Below are 22,996 nucleotides of genomic sequence, written 5' to 3'. Positions count from 1 at the left end.
AGAGGAATAAAATGATTCTTTTGCATCTCAAGAGTAATAAAAAAACCCCAAACCTTTTAAAATGTTGCAAGACTTTCAGTAAAGGGGGATTCTAGCTAAACAACCTCAAAATTGCATTGCTAATTATGACTGAGATCTATGAGGTGTTATATTTTTTTAAAGGTGAGTATATCGAATCACAGACAGAGTTTTGAGAACTTTTCATCTTCTATTTCCTGCGAAAATAGAGATGATCTAGCAGAGAGGGAAAGTCAACCAGTAGACAGCTCTTGTATCTACCGGTGCTTTTTGATCTGGCTGAGCTACTACACAGACAGTTCCATCAACAGCTCAGGCAAAGTGCTATAAAGAAAACAGCTGAATACATACAGATTTTGTGTGTACTACCTAGGTTTGCTGTATATATACTTGACAGTCTCTTTGGGCTGCAATGTGTAACAGTAAGGGAGGTGAGGAAAATGAGGAAATGGCCTTCCAAGACCTCTTCGACATATATCTGGTGTTAAAAGTACAACAAATAATGTTCAAATCATTAAATTATTCATAATGAACAAGTTCAATGGTTTTCAGTCTAAAACCCCAGGCATACAGGGATACCTTTGTTCTCCAATAAACAACTTTAAGGCCTGATGTTAAGCCTAGTAATGTTATTCATAAGACTTCAATTGACTTTTGTATGCTTTGGATGTAACACTTTATAAACAGAGTAATTCAGAGGTGATGAATCTCTTTTCGTTTAGGAAAATAAATACAGAAGTCACTTATGAAACATTCACATATGTGACCAGGGACTTAAATATTCCTCATGATTTGATTTCCTTCAGGAAGTAGAGAGAAATAGACCCTGAAGAGACAAAGCCATTACAAGAATCATTCCCCTGGTGTTTAAGCTCAATCATCAACAGATTTGGAAATGTGATATAAGTGACCTTTGAAAAACATGAACTACTATCAGAATATGCAATTTTTAAGACATATCTCAATGTTATAGGAAAGATGGAAATTACGTCAGTAGCCAAGAGACACATTTTCCATTTAAAGCTTAACATTTTAGGAAGGCAAATTGTCTATTACCAGTGGAGACAGATTTTTATGTCTACACTGACTGGTACATTCTTGCTGTTTTATTTCATTCTGTCCATGCAAAGCAAGCGTAATCAGTTTTTTTCAGCAGAGTTTATGGCTGCTTTTCATCTTTGGGATAGTATAAAGCAGGTAGGGTATGTTAATGGATCTGGACCTATACTTTAACAAAGTAAAAGTAAATACTCTAGGCAAATATTTACCGTGCCTGGCAATCAGCAACAAGAGACATAAAACAACTTCTAAAGTTAACATCTTTTTCTTTGTGCAACTGATCACTTGTTTTTTCAAACCTAGATTTGCAGCTGCTTATGTCTGTGGGTGAGGGGGGAAAAAGCAAAGATCAAATGCTCTTTGGAGTATTCTAGATCAGACATTCCCTAAAATTGGCATACTTACCAACTTTGACATTTCAGGCTTTTGTGAATGCCTTCTTTCTACTTTCGCCAATCAATATTCTATTTCACAGCAACAACAAACAGGTGGCAGAAGCAAAATGGCACAACTGCACCAATGAATGCAACAAAGGAAATTGAGCTCCTTTTTTTTTTTATCTGCTGTAATTCTTCACGACAGATTTCCTTTCTGCTTTGAGTACTCCACACACCTGTAGAACAACATCTATTTTAAAAATTCTTCAAAGCAACAGTGTGGAACATGGAGCTGCTCACTTTGCTGGAGGTTAGAGAAATAGCACTGAAGATGACTGGGAGAGTTACAAGCCATAAAGGTTGTCCTGTAGATCGAACCATACTGTTCCTCTCGATGCTCCTGGGACAACACAGGCTCTGGCGATAAGCCAAGCCATCTCCATAATGTGGATGATGTTACAGAGGAAGCATTTTTTGCCCTCATCCTCTGTTTTTTGGAAGGGAGAGTCTGGTGGACTAGGGGGTTGGAGTCCAACCCTCTCTGCCTTTCCGGGCTTCTTACCATGTAGAGAGTCTCCAACAAGCAGAGCTGCTGTAAGAGGAGAACAGGCTGCCTCTGGCCCTGCTGGGTGGCCCTACTTGGGCATGTCAGAGCTTTGGAAAGCTGAGGGAGGATGTTGCCTGGAGCGTGGTAGGGTGCTTTGAAAGCACCCCAGGGCCATGGGTCTGCACTTCCCCCTTCTTTTGGGCTCCTCCAAGCTGGATTTAACATAATGGAGAGTCTTTTCTCCTGCCACGCTGTCAGCAGTTCTCACAGATAATTATCCACAGACAACCCCATTATTGTTATGATTTATTATGAATTACAGAAGCCTAGCGTGGCTGAATAACAGCATGGGCAGCAGTAGAGCTACCACAAACAAACACTGAGAAGTCTCTTGGCACCGCACGATGCTTGGCATTGTAATATCGGTTACAGGCTGCACGTAGAAAGTTTGGAGTGGGAAGACTGAAAGGAAAAAGTCATTCCTTGATGCTAACACACAAGTAGCAGGTAGTGAAGGCAAGTGAGTTGTTATATTTTTCTTCGGTTTAAACTAATCTGATCTCAGAAACACTATTTAAACGTGGTCATGATGCTGACAGCTCATTTCCTGGGGAAGTAGATACAACTGTGCGGAATTAGTGGTGTATATTGTAGCAAGGGATTAAAATTACAAATTTAAACTTTATGCTCATCATTGTGGGTCTTTTAAATACATGGAGAGCCAAGTTGCTCTGCCAGGTAATTTGGTCTGGTTACATTAAATAATTGCATATTTATTGGGTCCCGTAAGCCAAGAATTTGGCTGATAATCTGTTATCACATTGAGTCTTGCAGTACAATATTGTTGATGTGTTGTCATTTAAAATAACACGCAGTGAAAGAAAGGCAGTGGAGAGTGTATTGTCACTGAGTCATGAACAAATGGTCGAAAATAATACAATCTATAAGAGGGCTTAATGGTTTTTGGTTTCTTGCCTGCCAGAAATCTTTCTTGGCACATGATTTTCTTGGTTTTGCAGCGTCCATCAGAGCTGGCTCTGGAGCACTTTAAACATAGCACACTGGAGTGTGTTTTACAAGATCATTTGTAATATTGCCTTCCTGCCCTGATTCAGGAGGAGGAACACTAGGCCTCTTCCCGGCTTTCTGAAATGATGCTGCAAAATACGTGCGACTGTTGATAGCTAAAATCTACTTCTGGATTTCAATCTTCGTTTCAGGTGAAAAGCGCAGCCTGCTCCAAAGGCATGGAGGAATTAACACGTTAAAACATAGAGAGAGATTATGATTTAGTGAATTAGTCAGAATCTGAAGTGCTGGGTATTTTTGCAAAATAACAATGAGTCAAGAAGTTGGCTGCGACAGAATAGGAACTGGCCTTTCACATATCCCCGTGCAGTCAGTGGAGCAGCTTAGCTAACATGAGTGACCACTGTCGGCTGAGCTACGGATTAACCGTGTGCGCGCTCCCAGTCAAGGGTAAATGCAAAGTTAACTTTCAAGGTGTTTTCAGTTAATATGCTTTACTTTACAATGGCATCGGAGTAGCACAGAGTCATCTTACCTGGCTCTGCAGAGAAGTGGTGACACACTAACATCCCGTTTTGATAGCGTCTGCTCTGGTAGCACGTGTTGCAAGTTCCTTAAAAACCTACCTGAAATTTCTTGCTTTTATCTGAAAATTTGTAAATAAAAGATATGAAGTGGATATGTGAATGTCTGCTCGGGGATCTCTATGTATTAGGTAAGCATATTTTAAAATGTCTTCAATGTTTTTCCTCCTTTTTCTCCAAATTTCTAAACGTTAATGTACAAAAAGTTTCGGTTAGCTTTAAATGTCTTTGGGGAGTCCTCTCTCTCCTAGGTTTTTTATGATTCAGCATGCAATTTTATACAAAAGTGTTCTTGAAGCATTTTGAAAGCTTCTCTGTGAATTATTTCTGGCCTTCTGGTATTTTATGAAGCATCATATTTTGCAATTGAAATATTTTTAGCATGATTTTAGCACGTCTGATTTTCCAAAATCATAGAGAGCCTCTCTTGAAACAGATGGAAAAAGTGATAAACAGCTGAAGGGGAGGCTGGAAATAAAATGGACAAGTTACGAGTGATATTCTTTGTTGGTCCCCTTCTATTAACTTGATTTCATTTGATCTCAGACTCTTTCTGCACAGAAAACTTGAAACCTTTTTTTTCCCTTTTTATTGGGAGAGGGTGGGGATTGAGGAGGGGAGGGAACATCCTTTGGGACTTACGTTTTAGGAATTCATCTTCAGCAGTGGAAGGCAGAAAGAAAAATCTCTTATGACTTGGTTATTTTATAATTTGGCATTATTATAAGTTTCTTCCAACCTCCTCTAAAATATTAATTACTCTTGCCGTAGTCCTGGCAGTGTGATTCTGTGTATGACTATCTTTGTTTTTTCCCCTACTTACAGCTGCTTTCAGATGCATTTAATGACAGTAATTTGCTGAAATAGACTCACTGAATTTGTCCAGGAGACAAAAATAACACTCTAGACTTTTTTTCTGTGTCCCCAAAACACAACTCCAGGGGTGAATCTAAGTCCTCGACGAAACGGTCCAACCCCTCTCCCCAACCGACCGTGAGCTCTTGCTTGTACACCGGGTTGTCGTCATGCTTTTTTTTTTCCCCTGAAAGGAAGGATTGCTGCCTGCTGTATGTATTTGCTTCCTCAACACCTGCGTTGCGAGGACACGAGGTGCAGACGGCAGCGCTGCCTGGCTCCGGGGAGCGGCCCTGGCACCGGCACCCGCTGTGCCTTCACCCGTGAGAGTCCCGGCGCAAAGCCCCGGGCTGGGGCACCAGGCTCGGCCCGAGCCGCCGGCAATGCTGGAAAGGTCAGGGCAGTTTGTGCTTCCGCCTTCCCAAAAGGTGCGTTAGGATTAAAATTCCAGCCCCGTGATTTCTTTCTCATGGTGTTTTCCCTCCCACTGAAGTAAATGAAAGCAGGATCGGTCCCGACGACAATAATTATTTCCCAATGATGGAAATGGGCACAGTGGGAAAGTACTCTTGAAACAAAGGTTGTAATGCGTGAAGAAGCCAGTATTTCTGGTTGCTGAGGGACTGCTTTAGTCCTTAGACCCCCCAAAGCCGGGGCTATCCGTCACGCTCTGTCACTGCAGACAGCTGGTGCGCAGCAGGCGCCGACTTTGTTGCTGTAGGCTTTTGTGTTGCTTTAAGATTTTTATAATTAAATATGAAGCAGCAGTTAAGTATAATACAAACTCGACAGGATGTTTTCTCAGTAAATCAGCGCAGTTCCATCGATTTAATTTATAATAGTTAGCCCACTGGTGTGCTGGGGTCCTTGATAGTCGTGCTGATGGATATTGTTTCACTGCTCTTTTACACCAGTGTGTGTGTAATCTCTTTATTCTTGCTTTGTGCTGAGGCTATAGAACTTCTTCAAGGTTATGGTGCATCTTGTACGTTTTCAAAGTACTATCGGTCCTGTTCTTCGTGGTGTTTCTTGGTGTTATGATAATCCGAATAATAAAAGTTCCAGGGTAAATTGTAAGTTGGAGAGGCATGAGGTAGTGATTGAAGCCTGGTGTTCCTGTCAGGCTTCCAGGAGGGGGGTTTGAGCTCTGCCAGGGAGCTGTGAGTTAGGGGGCTGCCCGCTGTGATCTCTCAATTCTTCAGATGGGGCTGTAGCCTGATTTGGTCCATCCAGAGGTAAAGACTTAGCAACATTTGCCTTAGATGCTCCTACCAGTTTGAGCAGGTTTGGCTGAAATTTGCCCTGAAAGTACCTTCCGTTCTCCTCTGCTTCAGAAGCGGTTTCATTTTAGTGAAGGCACGTAAACGTATATGCAAGAAACAGCTATGAAACAAAATGGTCTGATATTTATTACAATGGGTGGGTCAATGATTCCTGCCAGCTTAATCACAGAAGTTAGCATCATAAATAAAGTCATGGTGTCACTGGAACTGAGCTTTGCATAAATCTGATGTTTGACAGATTATAGTATTTTCCAAAGAAAGCGGTTATACAACCTCTCCAGGTTATTTTAACATATACACATATATAATATTTTAACCAAATATAGGATAAAATGTGTCCTAAGGATTTTCAGATTTAGTTTACTTTGACGTTTGGTTTTTTTTATAAACTTTGGCAGGGAAGGTTGTAGCGAGAAGCATTTGGTCTGTTCTACATTTCTTGGTTAGTTATGCTGGTTTTATAATTTTTTATCAGAAAGTGTAAAACTGTTGCCTATCTTTATACTTGGACCATATTTGATCACCCATGCTATGGTGCTATTCTTACTGTGGCATTGCTCAAAGAGGTTTGAGCAATATAGCGAGTATCTCTCTCCAAAGCTCCCCCTCTCTCCTTAGCATCTCTTACTCCATATTGCATTAGTCAGCCACTGTCAGGAAAAGACCTAAGTTATGTTCAAGAATTTGTGTCACTGGGCCAATTTCACATCTGCTATAAGCTTGATGACAGTGGGAATTAATTGAAAGGCAGTGTTTTCTATATTCCGCTAACTGGGGTCACATAGTTGCACAGAGCCTGTCTCATATGGTTTTAACTTCATTCAGAAGACAGGCACATGATGGAGCCAGTATTTCAGTTGGGTAAAACAGCGAGGATGCTGGATAGTTTTTACCAGTAGCTGTGTCCGTGACTGAGATCAGTGTCCTAGCTTTCTAATTGCTGAACGCTTTGGTCAGGACCAGCCACCCTTCTTCTAGCTGGCAGCAGAGCACCCTTCTCCTGCTCTGCCTGGAAATGGCAGAGCACCCCCTGACCGCCAGAGCCGTGCTCCCGCCCTCTGCTTGGACTGTAAGGAAGATAAACCAGTGCAGGATTACCCTGTCGGTGTATTAGAGCGGATATCTTACGGCTGACATCAGCGTGTTTCAGTGTAAGTGCCCAATACGCTGTGTTTCTGCAGGAGTAGTTTATAAGGCTGAGCAGGTGGGAATAAAGTTGAAGATCCATGAGTGTGTCCAACCAGGACATGGTGAAGATAGATACTAGAGAAAAGTCTAAAACCAGTTTCTCACCCAGTGAAAGGATTTGGACTTTTCAACTCGATTTTAATGGATCAAGCAGTCCTGTCTTTGTCTTATTTTCTTCTATATCTGCAGCTGTTTATGAAGATAAACAGGGACATTGAAACTCTTAAATGTTTTTAACTTATTTTTTTGGATGAGAACTACCAGCCACTGCACAAAGAGTCTGATATCTCTCCGACACCACCCAGTCCATCCTCCCTCAGTAACAGGGCAATAAAAGTAAGTAGCTGCTACCTTGAGCCTCCATCTCAGTTTCAGGGGAGTTGGGGGGCACGACATTGAGCCCTTTGTTTTCACTATTTCTTGTTTCGTAAGTCTTTGTCTTCTTTCTAATAAACCTGAGGTACTGGATGCTTTCACTTCATATTGAAGTGGGTGGAGGAATGGGCATTTGAATCATAGCCTGGTTTCAATTTGAAAGGAATTGTAATGAGCCTATAAAAAGAAGAGGACTGCAGTGTATGTAATCCACATGAGGCATTTTGCTAGAAGTGAGACATCGCTACTAAAGCCTGCTTATGTCATTTTGATTTTTCTGAATATATTATGAAAAGGATAACATTCTCATGACATGGTGTCTGGTGGCCTTTATATTACTTTACTGAGCAATTACTTTCTGGCTGCTATTCAGGCCCTCAGATTATATAGTTTCCCATATTATTCTCAATGTGATTCAGATTCTTTGTTCACTGAAAACATTGTACTAACACTATAGAAATGATGCATCCTGCCTTAGCTCCTGATTAAGCAAGGTGGCTGGTGGATGTAGCCATGATTGTTTTTGACATGTTGAACCTTTCAATTTTTATAAGACTTTGGTCAGCTGCTTCGTGCAGACTTTTTTTTTTTTTCTTATATGAGTTGTTGCCTCTAAACAATAGATCGTGTAAATTTAAAGCATATATTTGTTTTTCACTATGGAAAAAAAGACAGCCATGTTTAAGCTTAGGTCACACACAAATTAGAAACTAATTTATCATGATAGCCTTTAGAAGAAAGAATTGTTGAAGAAATGTTTGAATGCTTATAAAAGCAGGAGATAGATTTTAGATTACAGCAGCCTTCCTGCGAGCTGCAGATGTGTTTTTCCTTCAGAAGACGTTCCGTAATTGTAAAGGTGTACAATTTCAGAGGATGTCACAGTTGTCATGGCAATTGCATTAATATTGCATGGGCATAAAGCGTGCATTAACATCGTGTCAGTTCCTCCTGCCCTCAGGCTACCACAAGTTACTCATATTTTCCTTTAAAATTGTGTTAATTTTTCCCTGTGAACACTCCTATTACAAATACCAGTTAAAGTATCTTTTCAATTGTTCACTCTTAATTTGCATAGATAAGTTGCCACTCTATCTGCAGAAGGAAGGGACTTTTATAAACTTAACTGCGTGATTTAGTTGCATTGCTCAACACACACTGGGAGGAAGGAGAAGTAGTGGGTATGGTAAAAGCTGCAACTTAAAGTTAGGACATGATTATTCTCCCTTTTATCTGCTACATTTATGTCTTTTCCCCTCATATTTTGCTCGTTTTTCTGTCTCAGGTTGAAACTTGCCCCTTTTTGTGTCAATGAAAGTTTGGCTACTGGTAATCAGGACTTTAGCTCCACGTTATCTTTAAGGATGCATGAAAACAGCCACAGAATAACAAAAATGAGAATAACCAGAAAACCACAGAAATTCCCGGTGGTTCAGACTGTGTTGCTCTTGCCCGTGTTTTGCCGGCTCTGCCGGAGCTGAGGAAAGTTGCAGTCTGTGGGACAGGAGAGGTGGAGGTACCTCGCTCCCCCTTCCTCTTCAGTTGGCTTCGGAGGGCTTTGCTAGAACTCGTAGGGGTGCAAGAGGTGTTACCCTTTCTGCTTGCTGCATATATGGGGTCTCATCGAAAGCAGAAAACGTCATGTTAACTCAAACAGCTAATGCCAAAAGCAAGTGTCTCTCTTGTATACCCCTGCACCGCCTGCGCAAGGATGAATCCGGTCTTGTAACGTTTTGATAAAACCCATTTTGAAACGGCAGCCGCCGCGGCAGTCAGCTCCTGCTGCCAGGCGCTCTTTGTCTGAGTCAATGCCCTCCTGCTCCTCTGCCTGCACTAGCTGTCTTTGACTTGGATGTTCATTTTAGGACTTCGAAGCCCTAAATAAAGCCTAGCTGTCCAAGCATATGTTTGTTAAGTGGCTCAGGCAGATTAATTTCTCTCCTGTTTCCATATGGTTACTCCTCTGGCACCTCCAGTGGCTGTAGCAGTGTCAGTAGAGCAAAGGCAGAGAGGCCGTCTTTTAAGATACATTCGCACTTTATATTGGGGCAGTGCGTGGTCTGCACTCTTTCATGGAAAAAGTCCCTTGACCAAATTTCATGCCTGTGCCATGGCCAAGTAGATACACCCAGCATCTCAGAGGGGCGTGTTAGGTGTGTCTCTTCAATATTCATAAATAAAAGGCTATTTTTCAGCACATAGCATGCTGTGTCCACCTAGAATATGTTGCATAAACTTGTTTTCATCTTTTCCTTATGCCCTGGTTGCTTTCCTCGCAGCTTTAACCCCGCTGGTAGGGAAGTGAGTGTGCCTGGCTGGCTGTCGCCTTTCAAAGCTTGCACCCTTGAACTTGCCTCCTCCTTCCTCTCCACAAGCTGGACTTTGCTGTCCTTTAGGCTCTGTTTGTCCTCAGCTCATTGAGAAGTTTGCAGCTGTCTGCTCGTGGTAGTTTTATAGTGCATTATATCCATACTTTTTGGTACAGGCAGAGCTTGCCTGCAGTTTGCTGCCAGCAGCTATCTGTTGGATAGAGTTATAAATACTTCAGTTAGAGCTACAGGTGTAATGCCTTAGATAATGAAGAACGGGAGGTTGTAATCAATTAACTCCTGAGAGCCTTATAATTAACACTCTTAGTGGGATGGCATTTTTCTTCAAACCGTTTGGAGCACTAAATCCAAAGCACAGCACTAGAGACCTAGGAGGGCCCATCAGTGCGGCTGTCACGTGCATTGAAGCAGGAGCAGAAAGCCTGTGCACAGCAAGCACCGAGGTGTTCAGGAAGGTGCACTAGCTGTGCTCCAGATCACTTACTCGGGATTAAAATTCAACCTTGCAGCCTTCTTTTTCAGCACCTGAAATACTTCAGCTACTTTTATTTTCTGTTTTCTTTCTACTTAAAGTAAATGGAGTTAATTTTTCAGTGCTAACTTACGATTTGCAGTTAATGGGAAGGTGGAGCAGGGCCAATAATGCATTTGATTCAGAAGATCTGTTCTGCTGGGGTTTTTGTGAGGAAATGAAAACCATGAACTGCAATAAATTTGCTTATTAAAGAAGCATTAAAGATCCTGTTGTAAAATAGAATTCTTCATGATATTTTTTTCCTGAGTCAGTTAAGTCTTGTATTTCGAGAATTAAGAAAGAGATTCACTAAGTTTAGCGAAGGGTTTTTAGTTGGCAATACTATAAAACAAAAGGAACACATGGCCTACAAACATCGGTCAACTTCACTGGCTTTCAGTGGCTTTACCACAGATATGCACAGATCTTCCCTTATTCTTTGCAAGGGCCATGGGGTTTTTAATATCTCTGTAGAACCAGGAAATTTAAAACCCCTTAAACTAAGTCTTTCAGGGAATTTCTGGCATTATTAGAAGTGGAAAACATCAGAAATCAGGGAAGATCTAGGTGTCCTTAGAAAAGACACCATTCTGCTATGCAGAATTATGCCCCGCTGACATCCTTCGCAGGGACTGACTGCCCCAGAATGAAGTAAGAGGCATCGCTGTCACTTTGGCATGGACCAGTAGAGCTTTCACGAAGTACATCCAAAGTATATTGAGAGCTTCAATGCAAATGTTGCTCCCGAGCACATTTTCTGGAAGGCCTAAGGGCAACCACAGCCCTCTACTTCATTATTAATTCCTCCCGATATTTCTTACTGCTGAATGATGAACACAAACTGCAGCATTGTCAGCAGCCTGAAGGCTGTTGAAAATTCATCCTTGTAATCCTAACAGTCCTTTCTTGCACAGCATAGACAGAGGTTGCATAAATCTGTTTAAAAATATGATAAGGCTGCTGCTTTTAAAGCGTGGCTTATTTCTGTTCAACATCGTTTCGGCACTGCTCTGATCATGTTTAATATTTTAACAAAAATTCTTTTGAAGATACTGTCTGATATTTCTCACTCTGAGAGGGCAATAACATTCAAGGTTAACTAACCTTAGCTGTGCTCTTGGTGGGTTTTATTCCTGATACCATTCCTGTAGGTACTGCAAGTGTGTATGAAAAGTAACCATTTTATCAATATCAGGCATATTAAGCAAAGACAACCCCATCGTTTGAAAAATGAGTCCGTTTTGATACTGATGTGGCAAGTCTCTGTATGTGAAATGGGCAGCTCGTGGAAATACCTGTCCCGTGTCACTCTCACCATCAGTGTGTCCAAGGTCCAACTGGATTTCCCTGTAATCAATAGTAAACGCCCTACTTGCTGTGAACAGATTTAAAACCTTGGCTGTAATTACTTTACCCCATCCTGTAGATAAACTCAATCTGTCCTAACCTAAATATTTCCAGATCTTTCTGCGTATTCCCTACTTTATCTCTATCCATCTACATAACTCTGCCTCAAAATACTTCACTTTTTGGTTATCTGATCAGCAAAGGGCTAAAACGGCTTTGCTTCATCTCCGCAAAAGTAGCATTTCCATCGCAGGGGTTAGTGGTCTGTGGTGCATCAGTCTGGGGAGGGCTGAAGTAGCAGGGTCATGGAAACATCACTCTGGGTTTAATTTTAAAATGAAAATAAATCCAGAAACATATTAAAATGTCTTTGCTTTCCTTCCTGCGTAGTTGAAGTACAGCTGGAAAAGAATCTTTTCCTCTTTCTCTCTGTATAAAAGTAAACTAATGAAAAATTCGTAACAAATTCTTAACCTTTGACAAAATCCTGTTGTGTATTGATGAATAAATTGATTGAATTTCCCCAGTGGGAGCCATAGGCTCAACATTATCTGCTGGGGCAGCACTGCAGCAGCAGGTGATGCTGTATGGTAGTATATGTGGAATGAAATATTTTTTTTTCTTTTTTTTTAACCTACTATTTTATTGCTTACTATCTTGAATAATGGTTCCCGCACTATGACCCTGGATCAAGGTAATCTGCAACGTTATAAGAGGACTGCTTGTGGTCCACGGCCTGCACCGCGCTGCGGCGGAGTAGACCTAATGAACTTCTGTCTGGTACCTTGTGCTTCGGTGCAGAGACAAAGTCTCCCACCCATTATACATCCTCCTGACATGTAATGGGGCTTGCGTCGGGCCTTGCCGCCGGAGTGGTGACCCAGCTGGGGAGGAGGGATGTTGGAAAGCCACGGACACGGACTGTCGGCAGCACAGACATGTGGGACCGGATCCAGGGGTTGCCTTATTAAGTCCCTTCATTTTTCTCTTCTGTGAATTGCTATCATTCTTCCCATGGAGAAAAGACACATCGTCAAACTTGGCAGAGCGTGAAAACCTTACTCATACGTGCTTGCTTTGGCTCTGATATCCAGCATGTGGAAAGGGTCAAAGTCCTGAAGTAACGGTTGAGTGAGCTGAGCTGATAGAAGGCAAAGATGTGCATCCTCCTCTGCCCTGCACAGGGAGCCTGTAATACAGTTTGCAAGCAAAACTGTGCAAAATCCCTCCCACAAAGTGTTTTCCGAGATAGCGATTGGGATATCTGCTCTTCGAAGGGGTGCCTGCAATGCAGGTTTCTTGAAGAGATGGGATAGCCGAGTTTCGAGGAGAGATACTGTGCTAGAAGCAAACAGAGGAAGCAATGTTCTGCTTTGCACTCCAGCCAGCAATAACCTCTCTCCCTGCTGAATACTGCATTTTTCCTTTATAAAAACATTAATCTGTAGGGTATTGGGACATGCTCAGATCCTGCCAAGAACAAATTGTTAAGTAGTTGCTGTGCTCGTTGCCTCTTAAAGCTGTAACTGCTGGTTTTCGTTTTGCAAAATAAGTATCATGGGGCAAAAATGTATTGGCTGTGACATTATAACTATTTCCCAGAAAAATTAATTCTAAACTGAGAGACTTGGAAACAAATAGTTCTTAGAAGGCTCTGTTTGTTTAGCAGCTGTTGTTTATATATGAAACAAAGGAAATTTGGTTAAAATTGTACGATATGCCCTTACACTTCAAAAAAGGACCCACTTTAAAGCCTCTATTTTCAGTTGGCTTTAGGTCACGCTACAATGCATGAGTTTCAGACTGACAAGGAAGCAATTCCTCTGCTCGAACCGTGCCCTCCGCTTTCTTCGGGACCTCCAACTACATTCAGCACTTCAAATTCCCACCTCTGTGACCCTGTGGCTATCTGACCTTCCTAAAGCACATGAGAGGAAGAAAGTTTCAAACAGGGATGTGCACAAGCTGATCGTCCTACTTAAAGGCACTTCCTGGAAATGCCAAAAAAAACCCCCAAGCCAGGCATCTCTCAAAGGCACTTCCAGAAGGTGCCTCTATTTGTTCCATGGGGCAGACCTAAAAAGCATCACATATACAAACACGCTTGCTCAAATCAATTGTCCATTTGCTCAAATAAGGATCTACTGTAGCATCATAGGTTTCAATAAAAATTATAGCAATAATGAATATGCTGAGATAATGAAATATGCAATAATTTTACAAAGAAGAGATCTGGAAATGCACAGTTTGCACCAGTCTGAGGTTTAGTATAAGCTGACACAACTCCTACCAAGATCAGTAAGAGTTATGGGTTCTATAGCAAGATCACTTTCTCCTTGAACTTTACTGACATTTTTATGCTTTGTCACAACCTAAAAATGGAAATATTGTCAAATACTGTATCAGCTTATCAGGCAGCTTATTATTTTTCCCCCGCATAATTAGTTATTAAAGCTGTTGCCAGTCACTGTAATGGAAGCTGTGTCAGACTGCTTGTATTCCCAAGTTACTCACAATTTGGGAATGTATATGTCTGTCTTCTTGTAATGACAAATACTGCTAGTGTGCTGGTGATAAATTCTGCAGTCATTTCAATAGTATTTTTGCTGTAATTTATAAGCGTTTGTAAGGCTGAGACAGCAGAAGAGATCACAGGAAACCTAATTCTTAGGGCACCTGTCTGCAAAAAGAGGACGGTTGTAACCTCACTTACAAGACTGGAATACTTTGGCCTCTCTCGTGTTTGGCTATACGAACTTTCCAGTAATTCTGGTGTATTGAGAAAATGCTGAGTTTAATGATAAATGAGTTAATAAATCCTTTCCTTAGGCTTTTAGTTAGCTTCCACAAGAAAGAGATCTTTAATTTAATATGTCATTGACCACTCTCAGGTATGAGGTTACCTCCACAAATCCTTTTGTACTGTCTCCTCTTGGTTGGTTATTAAATTGATGCTGGCTATAAATTTATTTAGTCGTAAATTATTTGGTAATTATTGAGAAGTTTCTTTCACCCTATCTGTTGTCTTCAGGAGGTTGTTGGGAAGCAAAATGGAAATGGATAATTTATTTTTCATGGTAATTTAAAAGTGCTTGTGAATAAATGGAATATAAAAGAAATTACTATGATGTTCAATATCTGAATTTTGCTTTCAGTATAAATGTAAAATAAGGTAAGATTTCTGGACTAGACGTTATTGAACCTTTTTTTGTAAATCAGACTTTTAAAAACTGTTATATTTATGTTCAAAAATAACCTGATGAGAAACTTTATGTGTAATCAATGCAAATAATTAATTACTACACCAGTCCTGCTTCTTTTATCCTGAATTTGGAAATGAATGTAGGCCTAAGTGCCCTGAAAATATGTTTGCTTCCAGAAACCATCTTCAACTTCCAGTGTTTACAATCAACTAGCAGCACTGCCCTTGAGCTATTGACTCTGGTGCAGCAAACAGGAATGGTATTTCTGGTTTTCTTTCTCTTGAAATACTTTTAGTGCCATTGGAGGCTGAGCACACTGAGGTCCTGTAGCTTGACTCACGAGGTCTTTGTATTAGGAGTAAAAGTTTCTGGTGTGAACAGAAGGGTATGCAAGCTGCGGGCGGCACGGGGCATTTATGTATGGAGTTCACCGCAGCACTAACATGGTGCTACGACGGAGCAGATGCCGCGCTGCAGGATCTGCTGCCTTTACAGGCCGCTGCATTTGTGCTTCTTGCCTGAGGAAGGTAACCCCTCCCAACAACCAACCGTCCTCTAATAATAAACTTAAGTCATCCAGGTTTCATTATTTTTATGGGTTTTGGTCACATTTTTAGTGTTGCCAGGCAGGGATCATTTACGTGATGGCAGGAAGGACAGAATCAGGAGCATTAAGTAACTCACCGGCAGCAAACAAGTATCACAAGCATGGTGAAACATAAAACAGATTGCTGTATACTGATTTTAAAACAAGGTACTTGAAATCAGTAGAAGCTAAAGGGAGGAAACATGGTGCACCGCAGTTCAACAATTATTTACTCACTGAAGCAATGCGTGTTCTCTCTAACTTCTGGAACCTATTTAATCATGTGAGTATCAGCACATCTGCTATCAATCATTCATTAATGACCGCAAAGATATTAGGGAGTTATTTGTCATTGTGTTTCCCCTCCCCCCCAACTTTTTATATTTTATTGTTCAAAAATGCATCACTTCTGTCCCATTGACTTCAGGATGGTAAAACCTGACTCTTTGTTTAGGATTTCTGTCAGTGTTATCGGCAATTTTTACACAGAACAGTCATGGCTGCAGGGTCTGGCCCTGTATCATTATGCTAGCCAGATAAATTTTCATATTAATCATAATTACTATCTAAATTTCTGTTTTAATGCATGTTCAAAGCCCTGACAGTTGGCCAAAATGTGGAATGGAGCCGAAGCCAACAAACTGAATTGGGAAGATGCTGGCAAATAAAACTGAGGGCACCATTTGCAGATTCTTGCCCTTTCCTGCCCTCTTTTCTTCCTCCCATGCTGCTAAAAAATACGAGCATGTTAATTAAAAGGAACGAATGATACAGTAACTGGATCATCACGCTGCTCATCCTACATTTGGCGAGGCACTTGGTATATGTAGCAGAAATCGATTTCTGGAGTTAGTGCACTTCCAATTTTTTTTCCCGAAGTGCCTGTCTTCACGAGGAGCTCCTTCTTCCTCCGGGATGGGGGTGACACCAGCCGAAAGTACTGGCTGGGGTAAACACTCCCTGACCCTGCAGGAACCAGGCTGCTTAGTTATTCCCTGCTTAGTGTTAATGCTTCACAACAACCTCCGATCCCACAGTTTAAAGAGGATGAAACCTCAAAGCTTTGAATTGATTCTAATTTGCTTCTGTGCAGGGATTCCTATATGGGAAATATTTGCATGGGACCTTCCTTTCTGTAATGTAGCTGACTGGTTTTGAAGTCCCATGAGGCCCCTAGTTATTCTTCTTCTTGGTAAACAGAAGTTCTCAATGCCAACAAATTTCCCAGTTTTCATCATGGTTCAGCTATTTTTTTCTTTTTTAAAATAGGCCTGGAAAAATAAACCAGTGCATATAAACCAAATTCTGAGTCAAGAGAAATAATGCAATGAGTTTAATGTCTGCAGCTGGAAGCTGGAGTAGGACTCTCAATTCTTTTTGCATTTATATATTTCACTATTTAAATACAGAAAAAAGTTCAAAGAAATGTCTCTCTATTCTCCCTTACAAAATCTCTAGCCTCCACTAGAAGCTAGGTGTAAAATGTGTAAATAATTGGTGCATGTGGGATGCAGGACCAGGATAATTAATGTTTGGGAATGGTGTGTCAGTGATATGTAGATATCCACCAGAATGAAGTCTGAGACTCAAAGGCCAATGTTTTAGCAAACATTAACTGTTATAGACCCATGAGTTGCCTGGAGTATACTGTATTATTTTTGTTTAAAGATATATAGCTGTTGGAATATGATACTGTTTTCAGTGAAAATTATACTCAAGCTCATATTTAGATTCTATATTGGCACCTTGTTCTTTTCCTGCTTCCTACAGCGCAGGAAAACCTACAGCATTGACAAAGTGGGATAGCGTTTTTTTGTGGAAGCCTAAATTCTCTTTCTCAACCCCCCCATCCCTCCTGGCCCCAGATACACTAGTGGTGCTCCAGCATCTATCCTGAGCAAACCTTCTGCATGGTACCAAATGGCCGCTTGTGTGTTTCCACAGTCACTAAAGTTATACTAAGGTAAACCTGCAAAATATTTTTTCAACCAAGATATTTCTCACAGAAGAGAAGAAAGATACTGTTGTTGGCATCTGTGAAACATATATTTCCAATCAACTTCTGCTTTGTTGATAGATTACCTTAATATTTGTAAGATGCCAGTGTCTCTGGGTAGATCACTGTGTACTTGTTACAACAACTGAGTGGGCATTTCATTGCTGGGGATGGTAAAATCTAGAAACTTGAGAGGTGGTGCTAGACAAGGATGATTTTCAGTGTGCTATTTTTATTTATTTGGACCTGCCCCTAAATCTTAAGTTTTCATTTTTGCTAGACAGAATATTCCTTACTAAAATATGTATATATTCCTTAGTCTGAAATATGTATATATTTCTTAGTCTGAAATATGCTAAAACCTGAGCTGATTTCAACCCTTTTTTGGCTGTTCCAGGTCCATGGCATTTGAAGGCTTATAAGCAAAGAGGGTTAAGTTGACTTGGTTTAGAGGAGAATTATGTTAGTCACAGGGTGAGATCAGGCTTTAAAGTAGGCACAGATCCATCCCTCTCTTTGCTGATAGGATCTCTCAGAACATATGAATGCACATCATAAATTCCTCCTATTCCTCCCTTTTAGACGTGGCAGCTGAGGCTAAGACCTGGAGCTTATGAAAGAGAAAGCACAAGTTTCTTCTGTTAGGCTGCGTGTTTGGGGATGGAAGTAGATAACCTGAAGGTTTAGCTGCACTGTCAGTCAATCCATACGAAGTTAATTTCAGTTTCATTTAGAGGCTGGCCACAACTTCCATACACTCTCCTTACCCAACTCATTATCACAGTGCTATGGTTCCTGCAGTCAGTATATTGCAGTTTACTTTCGATTAGGTCAATTTTTAGCCAGACCAGTTCTGGTCATAAAGACACATAGACAGTCCTCTGTTTATTGCTTGTCTATTTTTCTTCCCTGAGTTTAAAAAAATAAGAAAAAGGAGAATGATAGGGTTGATAGTTTAAAGTTGGGGTGTAGTAGTAGTTGGGTACTAAATAGAGTAAGGTTCTTGGCCATCGTATGACTTTCTCTGCTTAGAATTTCATCTCATGTTCTGAAATGGTTATGGTCTTGGTGTGTCAGTCCATCTAATCCGCGTGCATCATGATCACAAAATTGTACCTTGCACTCAGTGCTGTCATGAAGGCTGAACGGAAAACTAGTAGAATACACGATTGTCTATGATCCACCTCGAGTTAGAATTGCTGAAATGAGAACACAGCCTTTTCGAAGTGCCTTGTATACTTTATGGACCTGAAACTGGGTTGTAGCTGAAATCCAATGCTGCAAGTGAAACTAAAAAGAAATAAAAAGGATCAAATCCCCTATATATTATGCATTGCTTGCTATATTTACCTCGATAAAGAAGCACTGGATATTTTATGGTTAGCCTTAAGTGTAACATTATGGCATAAAAATAGAGCAATAGGCTCTAATAGTTACAGTCTAGAATGCCCTTTCTAAATATGTATTTTTGCTTGGTGCCTATATGACCTTTTCGTGCAGTATCATCTCATCATTCCGTGACCTGGAGGATTTTGCACACGAAATACCCCAGTACAATTCAAGAGGAATGTGACCATGTTCCTCCATTCATTTTATAATAGAATCAGATTTTACATGTAGAAAATATTGTTTTCTTTAATTCTATAAACATCTCAATTAAAACCAATGTCCCTAATGAACTGCTAAACATTCACAGAACATCTCCAATAAAGTAAGCAAACAATCCAAAAGAGATTTCCAGACACTCATTCTCTGCTCTACCTGTTGAACTCAAGCTGCTACATCTCCATCCCAGTCATTTGATCTCCTCGCTTTCTGCTATTACTTCCCCAAGAAATATGAGGTGGTTGTGGTTTAACCCGGCAGGCAGCCAAACACCACACAGCCGCTTGCTCACCTCCCGCCCCCGCAGTGGGATGGGGGAGAGAATCATAAAAAATAAAAGTAAAATTCGTGGATTGAGATAAAGACAGTTTGATAGAACAGAAAAAGAAGGGAAAATAACAATAACAATAACAGTAACAATAACAATAATAATAATGATGGTAGAATATACAAAATGAGTGATGCACAATGCAATTGCTCACCACCCGCCGACTGCTGCCCAGCCTATCCCCAAAACAGCGATCCCTACTTCCTGGACCACACCTCCTATTTATATACTGAGCATGATGTCATATGGTGTGGAATACCCCGTTGGCCAGTTGAATTAACTGTCCTGGCTGTGCTCCCTCCCAGCTTCTTGTGCACCTGGTAGAGCACGGGAAGCTGAAAAGTCCTTGACTAGCAGGGTACTTAGCAACAACTAAAACCATCAGTGTGTTACCAACATTCTTCTCATACTAAATCCAAAACACAGCACTAGGAAGAAATTTAACTCTATCCCAGCCGAAACCAGGACAGGTACACAATATATATTTCTTTTAACAGAAGTATATCATTTACTCATGGTCTACTACAAGTGGCTCTGGAGGAGTAATAAGTACTCAAGACCTAAGCCACAAAGCACTGAGAATTTTCACATTGATTCCCAGCTTTCACAGGGGCATATACTTAGAAATTACTTGAAAACATTATCCCTTTTTTTTCTTCTGACATCCTAAGACAGTTCTGACACAGTCCAAATACTGTAATTCTTCTGTCCATTCTTCCACTCCATATCTTCTCTATCAGTCTTTTTTTCCATCCTCTTTTCCTTCCTTTTCCCATCTTTTTTCCTTTGCTTGTTTCATTCTGTTTTTTCCCACTTGATGCTCAGCAGACCATGTGTGGCAGTGGAGGGATTATTCAGTAGTGGCTCTGTGGAATTAGGAAGCATTTCAAAGTGTTAGAAAGCTGGGAAAAACAGAGTATTAAACTTCTATAACCAGGAAGACAGGTGTAGCAAAGTTTAGGAAATGTTAAGAATGCCTCTTAGGACTGTAAATCCTGTTATTAATGAGCATTGGAAAACAGAGCAGTCAACACTGAATGGCCTTGTGGTGAGGACTAAGACTGCGGATTTACATTTTTTGACCTGTTTTTTGAAGTAGTAGATGCTGTGTGATGATTCAGTTTGTTTGTATCATCTGTCTTTCTCCCTTTCCTTTCTCTCAAATAATTTTTGATCTACTGGTTTTAATCAAATTCATCAGGAACATGGGTGTCTTGGGTGTTCCCACAAATTTCATAAAAATATGTAGCTAGTACAAGTAATACCAGAATTCCAAAGTTCTCGAATTTACATTTTTTTAAAGTCACTTTTTATCTGTTGCCTGGCCTGGTCAACCAGGAGGCACAGCAAAATAGAAAATTTTCATGGATCTTTTTGCTTTTTTAATGATGCCATTAATTTTGTTTCGTTTGTATCTCACTAGCAAATTGATGATTAATATAAAGCCCACAGTGACCAAAGAGAAGATTTTTAAACTTGTATTGACAATGAAGTTACTACCTTGATGTCATCATTGCAAATCTTACATCAAACTATTTACAAAAGAAGACATAACTATCACTGTATGATAGGGTGACTGGAGCTTTAAAGACTGTATACTGGAGACATCAAGCCAAATTAGTCAATTAGTAATCCTCAGCGTTTATCATTGAACATCTTGTTGTCTGTTACCACTAAAAATTGGTTATGTGTTTGCTCTGATCTTTGGCAGCCATTTATGCTGCTGTAAAATGCTACAATTCGAGTTTGGTGGCTTTTCAAGTTGATTATGGACAGATTAGAAGTAAGGCTGTGGAAGGTGCTGAATGGCTGAATTCAACCCTAAATGCCTCAGTTCCAGATGACTCCGTATTCCCTGATAAGTTGCATTGCCAGTGGGCTCTGCCAAACTGAGCAGTGGCAAGTAGGGTCAAATTCTGGATGAAACTCAAGCATCCCCTTAATTTGATACGATAGCTACCATTGCTTCTAAAAATGTATCAATTCTCCAAGACGTTCAGAATATAACCTAAAGGCCAGACATGTCTTAGAACTTCATTCCTTTAATATGGTATGTCCTACCACCATATTTTTCTGTCTTTTTCAAATTGGGGGTTTCCCAGTGGAGTTACTGAGCTGTGAGATATTGATTACATGGGAGACCGTATAAGCATGTACATTCCTGCTGTCCTTCATTGTTTTTCAAATACTCATAGGCATAGTTTTGTAAAGACACAGAGTGTCTAGCTTGAAAGGCACTTCCTACTACTAACATTATAAGACATCCTTTAGAATTTGATCAGTGTATTTATTTTTATGCAGCAAGGCATTAAGGAATGCCTTTTATCAATGCAATGAAATATTTTGCATGATTTATGGCCCACTGTCACCTTGTTATTAGAAAACCTTCACTGAAGTGAAAAGCTTTATAATGATTTGGTAGATGTCTGCTTTTTTTCTGAGGATATACGGGTGCCACCATTCCCACCTTCCTCAGCTGCAGTGAAGGAATATGCAACCCCCTTTCCCGTCAGTGTGCAGGCTCACGATTAAGAGATCTGAAATGAAGTGCAGCACTTCTTTTACACAAACATAGACATCATGAGTGATTCTGTTAGTATTTCCACCCTAATAAAATTATAAAAACAGCACCAAGTTTGACAGAATGGTTCCAAACTCTATAACCAGTTTCAGGATTTGGGAACTTTTCCATAACTTCTCTAGTGAGCAGGAAGGTTGAATCTGCATGTGTTGTTTATATTAAGAGCCACAGCTCTTACGTCCTTTCTCATGCCTTCAGGATCTACACGCCACCTGCAGGAACTATTAGATGAAATCCTCGGACTTTGGTATGCAAACAACAAATAGTTCTGGCGTTAGCATCCTTCAAACTCATTTCAATGCACTTATTTGTTCTCTCCGAGGTCTATGTCCTCAGAGAATACTGCTGAATGTCACCAGCCCTAAAAATGCATGTCTAACATCTGAACTCTGTGTTTTATTCTGATCCTTCCTCTTTAATCTGTGAATTGCTCATTATACTGTCATTTTTAGCCGAGAAAGTAATAATTCCTCTTCCATGGACGGCACTCCTTGAGAGCAGTCTGAAACTACTTAATAGGAGTACTAGCTTATCCGGGCTATAAGCCTGATATCTTCTATCACTTTGTTTTTCACTTTTCTGCTCTACTCCTTTCCTGATGAGCTGCTGATAAAGTAAATTTGTCACAGGTTTACAGGACTCCATTAATTTTTTTCAATGGGGGAGAAAAAGTAAATATTCTTAGGTACCAAAAATAATCATCTCAGAAGTTTCATCTTGACTAGGATTATCCTATTGGGCAAATTCAGCAAAATATATTCACCACAGATGTTGCAACTGGTTTCAACAGATGTATTTTTCAACGATATTACTTAAAATTACTTTTCAAAGACCTTTCCTCCATACCTCTCCTTCGTTATACCTCAGAAGGCTGTGGTTCCACCCAGCTTCTCTGGAGGGGAAGGTGGCAAAACTTGTGAATGCATCTTCCTTTCTGCTATAGGATATTGCTTGTTCCCAGCTTTCCTGTAAGACTTCCACAGCTTCTCACAGCTCCTGTTCAGCATGAAAACCCAGGTGTGAGAGGTGGGAAAAAATGGCAAGCATCACAACTGGTGCCTTCTCTTTTTATGTATCAGTTACTCTGGAGAAACCTGGCCAAACCCATAAATCCCAAGGCCCCTTGACTGAAGAATGTCCTGAATGTCAGTGTTCCCAGGGAGTGAATTCTACACCACACAACAAGTGTGC

The sequence above is a fragment of the Calonectris borealis genome, chromosome 1 (assembly GCF_964195595.1).
Source record: "Calonectris borealis chromosome 1, bCalBor7.hap1.2, whole genome shotgun sequence".
Classification (NCBI taxonomy): domain Eukaryota; kingdom Metazoa; phylum Chordata; class Aves; order Procellariiformes; family Procellariidae; genus Calonectris; species Calonectris borealis.
The sequence above is the reverse complement of the archived record's forward strand: the minus strand, read 5'-3'. Positions refer to the sequence as shown.